This window comes from Apium graveolens, chromosome 2 (genome assembly GCF_009905375.1).
Source record: "Apium graveolens cultivar Ventura chromosome 2, ASM990537v1, whole genome shotgun sequence".
NCBI lineage: Eukaryota > Viridiplantae > Streptophyta > Magnoliopsida > Apiales > Apiaceae > Apium > Apium graveolens.
The window spans coordinates 262,064,931-262,083,840 of NC_133648.1; the positions used below are offsets into that span (position 1 = coordinate 262,064,931).

The 18,910-nt window shown below is 36.8% G+C and overlaps 1 non-coding gene across 1 annotated transcript; it reads right to left on the reverse strand.

Annotated features, from left to right (window-relative positions):
• Positions 1–5,559: 5,559 nt before the first annotated feature.
• LOC141710166 (small nucleolar RNA R71) lies at positions 5,560–5,666 on the reverse strand. The gene has a single exon (XR_012570699.1). It is a non-coding gene; the product is annotated as a small nucleolar RNA R71 (small nucleolar RNA).
• Positions 5,667–18,910: the final 13,244 nt, after the last annotated feature.

An 18,910-nucleotide genomic window follows, 5' to 3' on the forward strand; every position in this document is an offset into this window, starting at 1 on the left:
TTGACTTGTCGATATTTCTGAGATCTCTAGTGGTAATTGACTTGTCGATATCTCTAACCTTCATATCTTCATTTGGCTTGTCGATATCTCCGAGACTTCTCTATAAGCTTTCCTTGACTTCTCGATAAGTCATTCTTGAGTTCTCAAATGACTTCTCTATAACACTTAATCTGTGACTTGTATATTTCTTGACTTGGAATATTTTCTCAAAACAGATTTATTCAACTCCAAGCTTCTTCATACTTTCTCTAAGCCATGATTTTCATGATCTTCTTACAGAGTTTATTCTTAGGCTTGAGACTGTTTACAAAAAAATACTCCAGTCTAATCTAATTACACTTTTACAGACTTAAGTGATACAATACAAAACACAAACTTAGATTATCATACAACTTACTTAGGGTTATCAATTTGACTTAGTCTTGTTATAGTACAGACATGTCTTGCACAACAATCCCCCCCAATTTGTGAGAAGATTGCTTATCACAAATTCATGCTTGTTAACAAGACTAAACCCAAGTGATAATGGAAAACTAGACTTTTACATACAAATTGACATAAATGTAACATTCATACATTAGGTGATTTCTTCAGTTTACAAGATACACACATCAGACAAATGTCTCATCTCATGTTTCTTCTCTAATGAGGTCCTTTAAATTTACAAGTATTTTCAGTTCCTTAATAATTGGTGTTCCTCTTAAAGCTTCCACAAGTTTGAATTTGTCATGTATTGAATAGTTACTCAGTTAATCAATTCTAAATCTTGAGACTGTTCCAACTTTGACATTTAGATATTTCTCATCCTTGTTAACTCTGCTCATCCCTTTTCCCTTGATATTTTTAGATCTTTGAATGTACATTTCTATTTCCTCATCATACTTCCTCTTCCTTTCCTCATTTTCAGCCTTGTTTCTTCCTCTTTTTTCTTCCCTTTCTACCAACCATTCAGCCAAAACAGATCTTCAAGCCTTAGTTGTAGTAACCTTATCCTTCAGTAAGCTTATCACTCTCTTGATTTATGTGGGTGAAAAGGTGTCCATTAAGTTGCTGTCAAGAAATGTGAATGACCCATCCTGATAGTAGATTCTTACTTCCCATAGTGTTATAACCCAAAATCTGACCATATCCTCAGCTAGTTGTTGAAAGTAGTCTTCATCTGAGATGCACCAGTTTAGAGGTAGAAAATCACTTTGATTATAGCAATTCCATATGGCCCTATCAGTGACTTGAATTTCTTTAGGTTTTCTCCCAACAGATTTTTAGTGAATTTTGGTTGATGGCTTAACAGAAGGTAGGTTTGAGATTTTCTTGAGAAATATTTGATTTGAGGTGATTGGTATTTTCAGAAAGGTGTTAGCAGTTTTTTGTACAAGTATTTAGGCTTTGAGGTTTGGGGTGGTTCAGTGTTTGAGTTTATTGGCTTAGAAGGTTGAGCTTGTTTAATTTGGATTTTTGGGGTTTGTTGTTGTGGTTCTGAGCCATCTTGTCTTTTCTTGCTTCTCCTTTCTTCTCCTCTTTTCTTGTCATCACCTTTCTTCTCTTCTTGCTTCTTGTCATTGCCACTAGTTGCCTTTGAAGATTGACTTGGATTTGAGCCAGAAGGTTTTTGCTCATCATGCTTCTTCTCATCATCATCCTTGTCATCTTTTGAGTTGTTGAACTTTTGATTTGGCAGCATTGTTTCAGGATTTACAACATATCTTTCAAGAATTCTTATCATCTCAACATCCTCAGCATTCTTGCTCTTTTTGTTCTTGAGATCAGACTGAAGAGTCATGATCAGCCTCATCTTTGAACTTACACAATTTCTTGGGATAATGAACTATTTGCATTCCTTGGTTCTTGCACAGATATCGGCTACCCCTTTATTTGGATATAAATAGGCTTCAGGAAAAGCTGTTAACTATGCAATTTTGAGCTCATGAAGTAGTTGGGTGTCCTCTAGAATAACTGGATTTACTCTCTCAATCATTACATCCAGGTAATTGTCAATCTTCACACCTACTGCCCTCATGAAGTTGATGTTCTTGGTCAATGCTCTTTTGTAGGTAATGTAATTATTTTGAAGAGTCATCCTCAAGACTGAAAGAAGTTCACTGAATTTTTTGTCTTGATTTGGTCCTTCTGCAACCTTGGTGAGTATGTCCTTTCCCACATCGGTTGATAGCTGGGCTTGTGAAGAACTTTAGTTTTAGTCAATTGATGAGATAGGCTCCTTAGATTTAGATTTACTAGCATCCCTGGATTGTTGAATCCTAGCCTCAATCTCCCCATTAGTCTTGGAAATAAACATGAGTAGGGGAGTTGGTATTTCTGGCCTCACAGACTCAGGAAGTGCAGGCAATGGAATATTGAGCTTGCCCATGATGGCTCCCAATGTAACAGAATTCTGCATTTGTAAGTGCTTATGCGAGCACCAATGTTTGAATGTCTACCTATTGACTCTGCACTAGTGTAGTGAGAACATGCACTTGAGCTGTGAGGTTGTCATTTGAGGATTGCAGAGTTGAGACTTGACCTTGAAGAGCTTGAATTTGGAGATTGGTAGATGTGGAAGTAGGTGGTTGAGAGCTTGTAGCTATTGAAGATCCAAAAGTTTCTTTTACGGGTTGTTTGATACCCTCCATGAGCAGTGCAGAGGGCTCATATCTACTTTGGTAAAGCTGGTCCAACTTGATCTTTGTGTCATTTAAATTTGTGATTTGTTGTTGAACCATTTCATGGAGAGCAATGAAAGATTGTCTGAGATTTTTGACATCTTTTTCCACAGAAGTCAGATCAAGCCTTGCCATTTTGTCAGCAAAATGTTGAAACTTTGAGGTGATCTTGACTTGAGAAGGTATGATCTCATCCATCTTCTCTTTTACCAGCTTCCTTACCTTGTCTTCATGACCAGTCAGCTTTATTTCTAGAGCTTTACCAAATAGGTGAAAAGCTTTGAGTCGAGCTTTGTAAACTTCAGTGACTGCATCATAGACATCTTATGGAGTCAAAGCCTTGGCATTATTTCCCAGAATGGTGACATATTCATCTCTAAACCTAGCCAAGACATGATTCATCTTCAAAGAAAAATCCTCAGATATCCATGCATCTACATTCCCATCTTGTTTCAACATCATTTACAATTTTCTCCTTCTGCTTTTCAACTTCTTCATTGTATGTTAACAGGATGGCTTGATAGTCCTGGTTGCTCATATCTAAAGTAAGTAGATGCTGTGAAATGTTGGCTAGTCCAAAAATCTGGTCAACAAGAAGATCATCTACAGTTGTAGGTTGAGAGTCAGTTGTCTGTAGCCATTGTGAAATGAGGTGTGGTTGTTGAGGTTGAGAAGTTGAGGGTTGATTTGTTGGGTGAGATGGTGACAATATAACAGAACCACCTGTGACAGGAGTCATAATTTGACTCACAGATTGCTATGTGGCTATGACAAGTTGTCGTTCTCCACCTGTGGTGGGAACCTCCAATTAAATTGAAGGGGATTTGACTGGGTTACTATCATGTACACCTGCCTCTAACCCCTGTCCTTCTTGCAAAGCACTATCACATAAATGTGATATACTTGCCTCTCCCATGGTAGGGTGATAACTGGATTTTATATCCACTTGGAACGCTTTATTACAAGCTTAAATTGGTGTTTTGGACTCAAGTTGTTGGTATTTTGATGTGTTTTTGTGTTATTACATTTCAGGTATCATTTAAATGAAGAAAAGAGCTTTTAAAGGAAATATGATAAAAAGTGATCAGATTTGGAAGCCAAGGCCATTGTCAAGTTGTAGAGAATCTTGTTAGCTTCGCGTGGGCAGTTGAATTACCTAATTCTGATAAGTAGAACTCAAGTTATGGCCAAAATAAGATTCATCAGAATTTTCCAGAAAGGCTGTAGGCGCCTGCCTGCTGGTGTAGGTTCCCGCCTGCTGATGCGTGGCTGACTTCACTGAAAAACCCTATTTAAGTAGAATTTGACGATTATAAGGGTCCAGGTCCAATATGGGCTTATATATACATAAAAAAAGGGTTTTAAATCATCCGGGAAGATTGGGATACCAAGGAGAAGACCTAGAAGCATGAAATAACTCCGAAAAAGAAGATCTTATTTTCTACTTGTGATTCTTTGAATTAGTTGTAACTTTGGATGCTCGTTTTCATTCTTTTTGAAACTAGATCTCATTTATTCGTACTTTAATTATTATTCAGTTTATTAAAACCTTGTTTATACCATGCTTTTAGTGGAACCCATGGTGACGATGAGTTCGATTATGAACTAATCGTTATCATGGGATTCTAGCGGATTTACTTATGGATTTCAATAATTAATTTGTTTCGATATCTTGGTGTGTGGTGATTGATTGATATCCTATTATTGGTTGTGCTTATTCGTCTTATGTGCGTAGCTAACATATAAGATAGCGTGTTAATCTTAATTAAAGTGACAGTGAATATAAAGGTTTAGAACTTGCCATGCTAGCATAGGTTCATGTATTTTTTATGCATGATTTGTAGGTAATTTTAACCATCTTACTTGCCCTATGTAATCACGATAGATAACTTGCGCATTAAATCGTTATGTTTTCAATTCTTATAGACATATAAGGACTAGGCATAATTGGTGTCTATTCAACTTCTATCTCTTTTGTGGATGCTTGGTAGTAGGGTATTCGTACAAAGGAAGTTGGCGTTTACTAGTTTCATGTTATCTGATTAGTGTCATCACCATCACATGCTAAGGTTAAGAACAATAAGGCTATTGAATGAAGTATTTAATTAAGTTAGAATCCAATGTTTGTCATATATATATTAATTCAACTATTCTTGTTCTCTTAGTTATAATTGTTAGTTTAATCTCTTAGTTTAATCAAAACCTAATTAGTTATTTGTCATATCATTGAGCGATAACCATACATTGTTGCATAGGTGCATAAATTGAACTTAACCTAAACCAGTCTCTGTGGTAATGAATCTGATTTATATCTTATACTACTTGCGAACGCGTATACTTGCGTGAATTTTAGCGCGTGTTTTCGCCCTAACAAATATTTGGCACCGATGTTGGGGACTTGGTGTTAATTTTTAGTGTATGTGCTTGTCATTAGTGGTCGTTAAAGTTCAGTGACTCGGACTCGTTTACTCTCACGGTTTATTCGTTTGTGTTTCAGGTACTCATTACAATGGGAGATCCAGCAGCACGAACGAAAGCCTTGATGGATTTTTCTCAACCCAAGATCAATGACATTCAATCTAGCATTGTCTGGCCAGCTATCACAGCTAATACCTTTGAGATCAAGCCTGTCATAATTCAATGGGTGCAGAATTCAATCCAATTTGGGGGTTCTCCAACTGAAGATCCCAATATGCACATTAGGGATTTCATTGAGATCTTCGACACCTTCAAGTTCAACGGTGTTTCTGAAGATGCTGTGAAGCTGAGACTGTTCCCATTCTCTCTGAGGGACAAGGCTAAGAGCTTGTTACACTCTCTACCGGCTGGTTCGATTACTACTTGGGAAGATCTTACTCAAAAGTTTCTCAGTAAATTCTTCCCTATGGCAAAGACAAATGCACTCAAGAATGCTATTACTCAATTTGCGCAGCAAACAGGAGCATCGCTATGTGAAGCTTGGGAGCGCTACAAGGAGATGCTTAGGAAGTGTCCTCATCATAGAATGCCTGATTGGATGATCATCACTTGTTTTTACAATGGGTTGGGAGCACAGTCCAGACCCATGCTCGATGTAGCATCAGGCGGAGGATTATGGGCAAAGAGCTCTGAGGAAGCTTATGATCTAATTGAACTGATGGCTGCTAATGAATATCAGTATCCAGCCCAGAGATTGCCACAGAGCAAGGTAGCAGGAGTTCTTGAGATGGATACAGCTATGGCTATCACTGCTCAACTAAAGGAGTTGTCTATGAAGATCGATTCTCTGGCTAACTTGGGTGTTAATTAGATAACCAGTGTTTGTGAGCTATGTGCAGGTTCGCATGCGACGGAGCAATGATCAGCTCAGTTTATGAGCAACTTTCTGAGATCGCAGCAACCAATTCTAGACACTTATCATCCTGACAACTGGAATCATCCTAACTTCAGATGGAGCAACAATCAAAATACGATACAACAGCCATACCAGCAGTTTGGAGCAAAATAATTCAACCCTTCTGGTTTTCAGCAATAATTTTCACCAAGACAACAACTCCAACTTCAACAACAAACTCATGATGCAGGTCTATCTTCGAATGAAAAATCTAAATTGGAGGAGTTGCGGCTTATGTGCAAAAACCAGGCTCTTATATGCCAAAGTCAGGTTGTTTCCATCAAGACTCTAGAGAACCAAATAGGGAAAATTGCTAATGCCTTATTGAATCGACCACCAGCAACGCTTCCTAGTGATACAGAAATAAATCCAGGCAAGAGGAAAGTTGAAGAACAGGTGAATGTGATCACCTTGAGGTCTGGAAAGGTCGCAAGCCCCCAAATTCAGCAAGACAAAGAGCCTGAAAAATCTTAAGTTTCAGAAAATGCAGTTGTGTCTAAAGAAGAAGTGCAGAAGGAAGCAGAGGTGGAACCAAGGAAGACTACTGTAGCACTCCTCCAGGGGGTCATACAGGGGAGAAATAGATCTATCCTCCACCTCCTTTTCCTAAAAGGCTGCAGAAGAAAAAACTGGATAAGCAGTTTGAGAAGTTTTTGGAGGTGTTCAAGAAACTTCATATCAACATACCTTTCGCTGAAGCTCTTGAACAGATGCCTATATATGCAAGGTTTATGAAAGGTGTTCTCTCTCGGAAGGTGAAGCTCGATGACTTAGAGACCGTTGCTCTTACGGAGCAATGTAGTGCTGTGCTGCAACAGAATTTGCCTCTGAAGCTTAAAGATCCTGGAAGCTTCACTATTCCTTGCACCATCGGAAACTTGTCGTTCGACAAGTGTTTATGTGATTTAGGTGCTAGCATCAATCTGATGCCCTTATCTATCTTCAAGAAGCTTGGTCTACCTGATCCGAAACCAACATACATGTCATTACAACTAGCTGATCGTTCCATCGCTTATCCATGAGGTATAGTGGAGGATGTTTTGGTCAAGGTGGACAAACTTATATTTCCTGCTGGCTTTGTAATTCTTGATTTCAAGGAAGATAAGAAGATTCCCTTTATCTTGGAAAGACCATTCTTGGCTACAGGCCGAACTATGATTGATATGTAAAAAGGAGAGCTTTCGATGAAGGTTAATGATCAAAAGGTCACTTTTAATGTGTTCAAGGAAATAAAGTTACCCACAGCTAAAGAGGAGTGCTTTAAAGTAGAGTGGGTAGACTTCGTCGTGAATTGGGAACTTGAGCAATTGCCAAAGTCAGAGACCTTAGAGAGATCCTTAATGTGGAAATCAGTTATTGATGACAAGGAAAGAGCAGAGCAACTGCAGGTTTTGACGCACCTCCGTGGAAGAGGCAGTTAGATATGCCATTCGATTCTCTTGGGTTAGCAGAGCTAAAAATTTCTCAAGAGTGTCTCGAGCCGTCTATTGAAGATGTTTCCATACATGAGCTTCACCCACTACCAGATTACTTGAGTTTTGCATTCTTAGGTGCACCACATGATAAGGGCTTGGGATATATTTTTGATGATATAGAGAGTGGTTGGATGGATATTCCCGTGCCTACAGAGGGTTCTTCTCATGTGCAACAGGTAGTTGATAGGACTGGTGTTGGTGATGCACAGTATAGAAGATTGACTAGGCGTATGGAGGCCATGCTTGTCATCCACCGATATTTTGCTGAAGATTTGACGCACGCATTCAGTACTGTTGTTCGAGACACCGGTGGCGAGGTTGATTGGCCACCTGATCCTCCACCCGACGAGGGTGACTCTCCCGCTAATTAGGTATGCCTGAAATCCTTATTATTACCTTCAATGAGGATATTGAAAATTTCATGTTTGGGGGTGATAATGTAAGGATTAGTAGTGTGTGTGTCCATATAGATTCATATCGCATGTTTAGTTATATTTCATTCATATTTTTGCATGATTGTTCATTTAGGACATATTTGTTTATTTTTATGTGATTTCATATAGTTGCATTTGCATGCATATTTAGCATGCTCCCTTAAGATGAATTATGATATTCGATAAGTTGATGATGATTTGAGTGTGGTGATGACGAATAGATGCATGTTTAAGTCATAATGAATTGATTTGCATGCCAGAAACAAATATTTTCACAAAGTCTTATAGGGTTGCTTTTGATCAATATAATGATCATACTTGTTTGTTGTTGAGATTTAATCACTTGGTTATATTTAGAATTTGTGATATTCTCGTAATGACGTAAAAATACAGATTTTTTTATTTGGAGAAAAACATGGATTTCATTGCTAGTTGTTGTAAGGCTAGGCGTCAAATGGCTAGTAGCTGGCTCATATTTTTATGAGTAGTGTAGGGTTGAATGAGATGGAGCGAAATGCACTCATTCAGAAATTATTGAAAAAAAAGAAAAAAGAAAAAAAGAAAAGTATGTGTTTATGCGTAATTGATCAAGAGTGAGCTCTTTAATACTCGAGTTATTAAGTTCTAGGGAACTTTGTGCCTAGTGACCTAAGGCTTTTATAGTTTGGGATCCGCTAACCTAACGCTCGCTACATGGGTATTATTGCATAAGTCTTTTGGGACCTCATTCATTACACGATCAAATAAGCATCTTTGTTATGTGTTCAATAATAGTATGAATCCTTGTATAACTCTAGTAGAAAGGAGGTGTTGTGAGTCATAATACGTTTATTATCTATTATGTTTATAAACTTTTGATTGTTTTGATGATAGATAAGTTATGGTTAGTGATCTAGTATCGAGAGATATCTGTTAAGCATTCCACACACGCACGTTTCTCGTTTGTGAGTTGGTTTGTGGGATTTATTCGAACTCTGTTTTAAGTCATTGCATTCTTAGAGGCATTGGCTTATTCATTTGGTGATGGTTATTCTGAGGGGATCGATTGCATTATCATTTAGTTGCATTCACGTAGTTGCATTCATGCATTAGGTTTGTTTTGTAGTTTTGAGTCTGTATATGCTTGAGGACAAGCATCGATTCAAGTTTGGGGGTGTGATAAATGGATTTTATATTTACTTGGAACACTTTATTACAAGCTTAAATTGGTGTTTTGGACTCAACTTGTTGGTATTTTGATGTGTTTTTGTGTTATTGCATTTCAGGTATCAGTTAAATGAAGAAAGAAGCTTTTAAAGGAAATATGATGAAAAATGATCAGATTTGGAAGCCAAGGCCATTTTTAAGTTGTAGAGAATCTCGTTAGCTTCGCATGGGCAGTTGAATCGCCTAATTCTGACGAGTAGAACTCGAGTTATGGCCAAAATAAGATTCATCATAATTTTCCAGAAAGGCTGCAGGCGCCCGCCTGCTGGTGTAGGCGCCCGCGTGCTGATGCGCGGCTGAATTCGCTGATTTCGCTGAAAAACCCTATTTGAGTGGAATTTGATGATTTTAAGGGTCCGGGTCCAATATGGGCTTATATATGCTTAAAAAAAAGGTTTTCATCATCCGGGAAGATTGGGATACCAAGGAGAAGACCTAGAAGCACAAAACAACTATGAAAAAGAAGATCTTATTTTCTACTTGTGATTCTTGGAATTAGTTGTAACTTTGGATGCTCGTTTTCGTTCTTGTTGAACCTAGATCTCGTTTATTCGTACTTTAATTATTATTCAGTTTATTAAGACCTTGTTTATACCATGCTTTCATTGGATCCCATGGTGACGATGAGTTCGATTATGAACTAATCGTTATCATGGGATTCTAGCGGATTTACTTATGGATTTCAATAATTAATTTGTTTCGATATCTTGGTGTGTAGTGATTGATTGATATCCTAGTATTGGTTGTACTTATTCGTCTTATGTGCGTAGTTAACATATAAGATAGCGTGTTAATCTCTATTGAAGCGGCAGTGAATATAGAGGTTTAGAACTTGCCATGCTAGCATAGGTTCATGTATTTGTTATGCATGATTCGTAGGTAATTTTAACCATCTTACTTTCCCTATGTAATCACGACAGATAACTTGCACATTAAACCGTTATGTTTTCAATTCTTATAGACATATAAGGACTAAGCATAATTGGTGTCTATTCAACTTCTATCTCTTTTTTGGATGTTTGGTAGTAGGGTATTCGTACAATGAAAGTTGGCGTTTACTAGTTTTGTGTTATCTGATTAGTGTCATCACCATCACATGCTAAGGTTAAGAACAATAAGGCTAGTGAATGAAATATTTAATGAAGTTAGAATCCCATGTTTGTCATATATATATTAATTCAACCATTCTTGTTCTCTTAGTTATAATTATTAGTTTAATCTCTTAGTTTAATCAAAACCCAATTTGTTATTTGTCTTAGCATTGAGCGATAGTAATACATTGTTGCATAGGTGCATAAATTGAACTTAACCTAAACCAGTCTCTGTGGGAACGAATTTGATTTATATCTTATACTACTTGCGAACGCGTATACTTGCGTGAATTTTAGCGCGTGTTTTCGCCCTAACACAGGGTCATTGGCAATTGTACTCCCATCTTTAATTGTTAGAGCAATTTCAGCCAGGGTTTTGAGGGGAGTTGAACCTGTGACACGAACCTCCAATTGAATTAGAGAGGATTTGGATAGCTCCCCCTCATGAGTACTACACTCAAACCTTACAGCCTGTGAAGGCTGATTTACACATGAAGGTGCATTTGTGATCACCATGGGGTCTTAGTAAAATCTGATGAATCCCCCATGTTTGTGATGGTGTCATAAAGGTCTACTGTAACGTCTGGAAAATTTGTGCCTGTATAATATCATATTTATAATAAATAATGTGTGTTAACGCGGCATTTATGTGTAATTAGTTATAAAACCATAACTTCTACATGTTACATGTAATCTATATCATCCAGGTATTTTCAGGGTATTTTTCAGATATTTTATTTTGCATTTATAGCTTTTATATCAAAAGTTATACGACCCGGATCATGATATTATAGCTGATATTTTAAATAAAATAATGGGCTTTATTTTTCATCAAACGCTTGTACCATCGCGTTATTCCGTACATCTAGGTATTTTATAAATTTTCTCGTTTCGTGAAAAATGATTTTTTCGGGCCCCATTGGGTGTTAAAACCCCACAAAAATCACATTTTTATTTATTTTTTAAAATTATAGGACTTTCATTTATACCATTTCTTTGTATTTTTGCATTATTCACAATTTTTGGGAAATTTTGGCATATATATTGTATATATAAAATATTTAAAAATAAAATTTTAATACTAAAAAATTATAAAATTAGGGGTCAATTAATTTTAAAAGATGTAGAATTAGGGCCTTAATTTTAATTAGGATTATTATTTTACTACTATAAATAGCCTAATTTTATTAAATATTATTAATTATTAATTAAAAATTAGAAAAATACACAAATTCTTTGCAAATCGGGTCGGGAAGTACAGGGTCGGGTCAAGAATTCAAGCCATGATTTCTAACTGATTACTGCATCAAATCAAGTGATTCGAGTACCCAAATCGAAGGTTTTGATCTGTTCTTTCTGTTTCTGATATCAATTTCATGTTTTAATTCATCGTTTTTTATTTTCGATTTCTAAGGTTAATGTTCGAATTAGGGCTTTTTGATTCTAGGGTTATTATGATATTTTGATGATTGATATAGCTTTATTAGATGATTTACAGTCAATTCATGGTGATTAATTGAACAAACGATTCCTGGATAAAAATTTACGATTATTAGGGTTTATGTTCAATTTTCTAATTATACCTTCGTGATTTTGGTGAATATTTGGTTCTTGAAATGTTAGGGGTTTGATTGTATGTGTTCTTAGCTTCGATTGGCACTATCAAACGTAGAGTTTTATGTACAGATGAATTATTTCGATATTTTGGCCGGAGTTTTAAGTCTGTTTGATCGGAGATTGCTATTCAGGGATGTTTTTGGTATGATTTAACCGGGAATAGATTGATGGGGTGATTTGGGACTGAAACCCTGTGAAAAACACATCAAACAGTTGTGTTTTTGGCCTGATTTTGGCTGGCCGGTGGAAATTTCCGGTCATGTTCTTCATGACCCGGAAATCGACCTGTTGACCCGTATAAAATACCCGGTTTTGATCCATTTCTGTCAAAGTTTGATTTCTGACAACTATTTTTGAAAATTATTTTTATTTTTATTTTATTTTAATTAAAAAAATCAGTTTTATTTATTTTATAAATTAATTAATTGATTTATATTATAAATAATTCAGAAATATTTTTTAAAAATCGATATAATTATTTTCTTAATAATTTATTATTTATTAATTCTTTAAAAATGATTAATTATTTTGATAAATAATCAAATAAATTTCAATAAATCATAATAAATTAATTTTAATTCCAATAATTATAAAAAAATCATTTTTAATTCAGATTTTTCCTAAATAATTATTTAAAATTTATTTTAGGGTTTAATCATTAATAATAATTATTTATACTGAATAATAAATTGATTTATCTGTGTTTAATTGATATTAATTAGACCGTTTGTCCGATTCCAGCGAAACGAAAGCCCTTTGACTCAGAAAAATGATTTATTTTCATTAAAAATAATAATAAAACCTAATTTTTTCTAGAAACTAGTTGACCTTTGATATTTATTTGATTATAAGCCGAATCGCGTGTAGAGACGAGTCCGATAAATCCCGAAAAATAGGAAACGAGTCCGATAATGATCAGTTAAGCAAACAGCGAGTCGATTTCGAATCTAAAAATTATTTTAAACCTAAAAATGACTATGTGGCTTATGTGCTTATGTGTATTATGTGGTTAATCGAGCCTTTCTTGATAATAAATAATATACGAGTCAATAATACACGTATGGGTAGATAATGAACTGGATAATGACGTTTGGGATTGAATTTACACTAGATCCTAAGGACCGGGCATAACCAGATCCTTGAGATGGGCCGTAGTGTATGGGTACCCGACTGGATCTATATAGTGAGATATAGATTTGCACTGTATCCTAGCTGATCAGCAGGGTATAGGTGCGAACTTGTGTCCAGTTTAGTTCATTTGTATTCGCCGATAATGGCCTTTGTTCTTTTCTCGCACGGTTATATCTTTGCAGATGTAACCAAATTACCGTTTCATTTCATTTACTTTAGCACTGTTTATATATTGCGGACTTGTTGAGCAAATTTTTGGCTCACCCCTTTTTGTTGTTATTCACCCTACTATTTTCAGTTAAGAAGGAATATGAAACCTATAAGGACTCGAGTAGTAAAGAAGCAGGTCAAGCCGCGGGATCCTCTCATACCCAAGGTGTTGATCCCAATCCAGGAAGAAAGTTTTGAGTTTCCTGAGCAGGTGGAACGTAGTTAGTTAGTGTGTGTGTGTGTGTGTGCTTGAATAAAGATGAACTTAGTTTAAAATTGGTTAGATAATGGTTTGTAATAAAGAGAGTTTATAAGACTTTAAATTTGGTTTGTAATAAAGTAGTTAGTGGTTCTTGTTTTCATACTTCAACCTAAAAAGATCCTGGTTAGTGTTAAAGGGGTTTAGATATATTTATGCATTATTTTTATATAGGTTGTACATGTTTTGAGATTAGCTAGTAACCCCGAGACTTATACCCGGGTCTGGAGGGCGTTGTAGATTTGGCATCACAGCTGTAGGTTTGGTCCCTGAAAACAAGAAATTAGGGTTAAGATAAGATAGGAAGATCACATAGGATAAGATTGTTAACTGGAAAGAATAGTGTTAGGATTTAGATCAGTTTAGAATAGGAAAGTATAAGTTTTAACTTATTAAGTGACTCTTCTTTCTTTGTTATATTATTAGATGGTGTCGTCAGGTTATTCAGGTTCGTCCGAGAGGTCAGTCACAGGACCGGTCGCACCAGTCATTCCACCAGTATCTGAGCATGTGTTTCCACCTCTTCCACCACCTCCACCATTGCCCCAGGAGCCAGCACCACCAGTGTCAGGGTTGATTCATGATCCAGTAGAGATGTTTGATCCAACAGAGTTCTTTGAGCCGATGCTTCCACCTCCACTTCCAGTAGAGCGTCAGTTTATCTCTAAGATTGAGCCAACATTTCCACCACCAGCAGCGTTACCTTCTATTCAGATGCAAGCCCCAGAGCCAGAGGTATTCCAGATGGTCCCGGTTGAGGGTATGGATGAGCATAATGTAGAGTTATAGTTGGGATTACCACAGCAGGGTGTTGCAGGGATGCAGAGAGTTCCGTCGCAGGAGTTTGTAGGATATGTTGCACAGCCATATATGGTACCGTATCATGATTACAGTGTTATGAGAGAGGATGCTGAGCATTGGAGATCCTAGTACAGGGAGATTATGTATTTGTTTGATCAGAGCGATCGAGGACCATTAGCCGCACTTCATCCAGATTATATGATGAGACAGAGGCTATAGTCCACAGTGATGAGCGCTACCTTTGAGTTAGATGCTTTGACACATGTCAGACCGCCTTCTTATGCGGAGTTTCATAGGGTTCTTCGTCTGGCACAGACAGTTGTCCAGATACTCCGGGATGAGCTGAGGCGTATTTCGCCAGGATTTTGAGATCTGATAGCAGGGGACTAGATGTGTAGTATAGGTGACTGATGCAGATAGATGCAGCTAGTATAGTATGGTTAGCGATGTATGTGTGTAGTACTTAGCTTGACTTGTAGTAGCAGCAGCCATGACAGTTGACCGAGACTTTTTATACCAAGCACTTACACCTGAGGCTGGTGTCATATATATAAAATGAACTTTTTCAAATTTTCTTTTATTTAAATTTTAGTCCTTACAGTTTTACAGCATTTACATTTACTTTATTGTTTTACAGTTTTCCATATTTTAAAATTCTGTTTAAATTTAAACACAATGTACTATCATTTTCATTACGAGTTACAAAAATCATTTCAACGGATTGTTTACATTTTCTATTTTTTATATTAAGCAAATTGTTTTATTATCAGAAAATGGCACCAAAGAGAAAGACTAGAACTGAAACCCCCAACAGCAACTCTGAAGGACAAACCAATGATACCATGAACCAAATGTTCCATCTAATGCAACAACAGATGGTAATGATGCAATAACAGATGCAGCAACAACAATAACAAATTCAGCAATAAAAGTTACAACAACCACTCCGTCCTGAACCTCAGATACCACCAGCTATGCCTGTTGTTACCTTCAAGCAGTTTCAGTCAGTTAAGCCTCCAAAATTTGAGGAAACAGCATATCCTATTAAGGCTACCACTTGGTTGAAGTAAATAGAGACAACATTTGCGCTTGTGAAAGTAGGTGAGGACCAGAAGACTAATTTCGCTAGCTACTTCCTGAAAGGGGAAGCAAATTATTGGTGGGAATCTAGGAAAGCATTAGAAGGTGAAGATATTATAACCTGGGATAGGTTTAAAGAGTTGTTCTTAGAGAAACATTTTCCTCGCTATGTGAAAAATCAGATGCAGATTAAATTTTTAGAGTTGAAGCAGGGAAGTATGTCCTTGACAAAATACAAAGCCAAATTTACTGAGTTGGTTAGGTTTGTTCCAAAACAGGTTGATACTGAGGAGAAACGAGCCCAAAGATTCCAACAGGGATTACGACCGTGGATTCGTGGTCAAGTTGCAGTTTTTGAATTGACAACTTATATAGCCGTGGTCCAAAAAGCTATGATTATTAAGGGAGAAAGTGAGAGATCCCAGAAGGAAAGGGGACAAGGAAGTTTCCAGAACCGCTCCAGCAGGAAGCCGGGATTCCAAGCCCGGACAAATATGAATTTTAAAAGGATAGGACAAGACAACCAGAAAGCAGGTCATCGTTTCCAAGCTTCCAACCAGCAGGAAATTGTCAAAATCCCGGTGTCGTACTGCAAGACATGTGGTCAGAAACATACTGGCGTCTGTATCAAGGCAAATGTGACGTGTTTCAAATATAAGCAGAAAGGGCACTATTCTAATTAATGTCCAGCGGGAAAAACAAAAGTTACTTGTTTCTAGTGTGGGAAGAAAGGGCATATGGCTAGAGATTGCAGATGACCAGCAATGGCAGCTAGTGTTCCTAAAGTGTTAGAATTACCTCATCTACCACAGCCTAATCAGTCTATAGCAAGGACTTTTAACATGACAATGAAGGAAGCCGTGCAGAGTGCTAGTGTGATTGCAGGTACGCTTTTGGTGAATTCAGTAAATTCAAAAGTATTAATTAATTCTGGAGCTACACGATCTTTCATTTCCGAAGATTCATTGATAAGATAAGTTATGAAACTGAATAGTTGGCCGAGACGTTAATTATAAAATTAGTGAATGACGTCCAAGTTCCGGTAGATCGAGTATGTCCTGCGTGTGATATCGAAATAGTCGGACATCATTTCTCCGTAGATATGATTCCTTTTAAGTTAAGAGAGTTTGACGTTATTTTGGGAATGAATTGGTTAGCCTGTCATAATGCCCAGATCGACTGCGCGAACAAGAAAGTGAAATTGCGAACTGCGGAAAATGCAACGGTAATATTCAGAGGCGAAAAACAGCGGAAAAAGTTTCTGACAATAATGCAGACCAAACGATTGTTACGACAAGGATGTGAAATGTATATAGCCTACGTATTAGATACAGAAAAGGGTAGTCCCAAAATAGAAGATATTCCAGTTGTATGTGAACTTTCGGATGACTTTTCAGAAGAGCTTCCAGGGTTATCGCCGGACAGAAAAATTGGGTTTACGATTGATTTAGCGCCTAGGGCTGAGCAAAACCGAACCGAAACCGAAAAACCGAACCGAACCGTGCTAATTCGGTTCGGTTCGGTCCTAATTTTTCCAAAAATTTGGTCTATTCGGTCCGGACTGAATAGACCGAAATAAAATTCGGTTCGGTTCGGTTCTTTTAACAAATATTTCGGTCTGGACCGAATGGACCGAATAGACCAAATCATAAATACTATAATTTCATATTATATATATTTTACTTATATCTTAAAAATTATAATTATAAATTATAATTATATTTATAAGCTCTTAGAACTCTACATGTCACATTATTTTAATTATATTTTAAATTTTATATTTTGTGATTTAATTTTTAATACAATTTTCTTTTTGAAAAAAATTTTGGTCTGTTCGGTCCAAAACCGGACCGAACCGAATTATTTCGGTTCGGTTCGGTCCGGTCCATATTATAACTTCGGTCCGGTTCGGTCCAAGAAAAAATGACTATTCGGTTTTTCAGTCTATTCGGTTCGGTCCGGTTTTGGACCGAACCGACCGAATGCTCACCCCTATTAGCGCCAGGTACAGAACCAGTTTCGAAAACTCCATATCGGATGGCACCGATTGATATGAAAGAATTGTCAATGCAGTTACAAGATCGTCTAGACAGAGGAATCATAAGACCCAGTGTATCCCCATGTGGTGCACCGGTATTGTTTGTAAAGAAGAAAAATGATAGTATGCGGTTATGCGTAGATTATCGAGAATTGAATAAGCTGACTATCAAGAATAAATATCTTTTACCGCGAATCGATGATTTGTTTGATTAATTAAAAGGAGCCGCGTGGTTTTCAAAGATAGACTTAAGGTCGGGTTATCATCAATTGAAGATCAAAGCTGAAGATATTCCCAAGACTGCTTTTCGTACTAGATACGGACATTATGAGTTTCTTGTGATGGCATTCGGTTTGACCAATGCGCCCGCAGCATTTATGGATTTAATGAACAGAGTATTCAAGGGGTACTTAGATAAGTTTATGATTGTATTTATTGATGACATGTAATAACCCCAATTTTTGGAAAATTTTTGAAACCCTTATGAATAGTGTTTTTGCTGAATGAGAAAAATTTTCATGTCACGCTATGTAGGGGTTCTGTTATTGATCTTATGGGATATTATTAGTACTCTATGTGGTATATAAGTGTATGTAAAGATCGTCAGAATCCAATTCCGAACACTTTAATTTTTCCCGGAAATCCAATAGATACGGAAAGAATTGAGTATAAGGTAACAGGATAAAAAGGATTTAAATTAAAGGATTATAAGAGAGGATCATAAAAGGAATACAATATATTGAGAAAGGTTAAGGGAACCTAAGTAATAAGATCCCGGGTATGATCCCTCAAACGATAAACGAAAACGAAAGTTAAGCGAACCGTATAACAGATCAGCGGTCATTAGGCAAACGATTAGGAAGTTAATCAAGGGGATTAGTGGGGATGATGTCATCCAACCAATAGAAAGAGGACAAGGAGGGGAGGATGACATCATGAGGATGACACAAGCACGACATGGGAAGGAAGGAGGTGTGGTTGAATGAGAACCGCACAAATTCAAGGGCAACAAGGTAATTGACTAAATCAAACACAAAAACAAAGCAACCAAGCCAAGTAAAATCATTTTCATCAAAATCAAAAAGAACCAAGGCTTGTTCTTGAAGAAGCTCTCGGCTTTTTACTATTCAAAAGAGCAAGAAATTCAAAATCAAAGATCCAAGCTTCCTAAATTGGTGAGTTAATTCCCTAATCATCTTCATGCTTAGTTAGGGCTATATCATGAGTTTAAGCCATCAATTCCTTCTCCATCTTCTCCATTTAATCAAAGAAGAAGGCTATGAATAGTGTTTTCAAGTTTTTAACTTGAAGTTTTTCTTGTTTTCCTTGAAGATCCAAGCATTCCTAAGACTTCTCAAAGCTTCTTAAGGCTTCCTAGCTCCTCCCACCACTTCAAGGAAGGTATACCATCTCCAAACCCTAGATTCCTATGTATTATAAGATGATTTTGATTAGTAGAATGATATTGTAGCTTGTTGTTGTGATTAGAGTTTGGGAATTGAAATTGTAGTGAAATGGAATGGTAAATGTTGTGG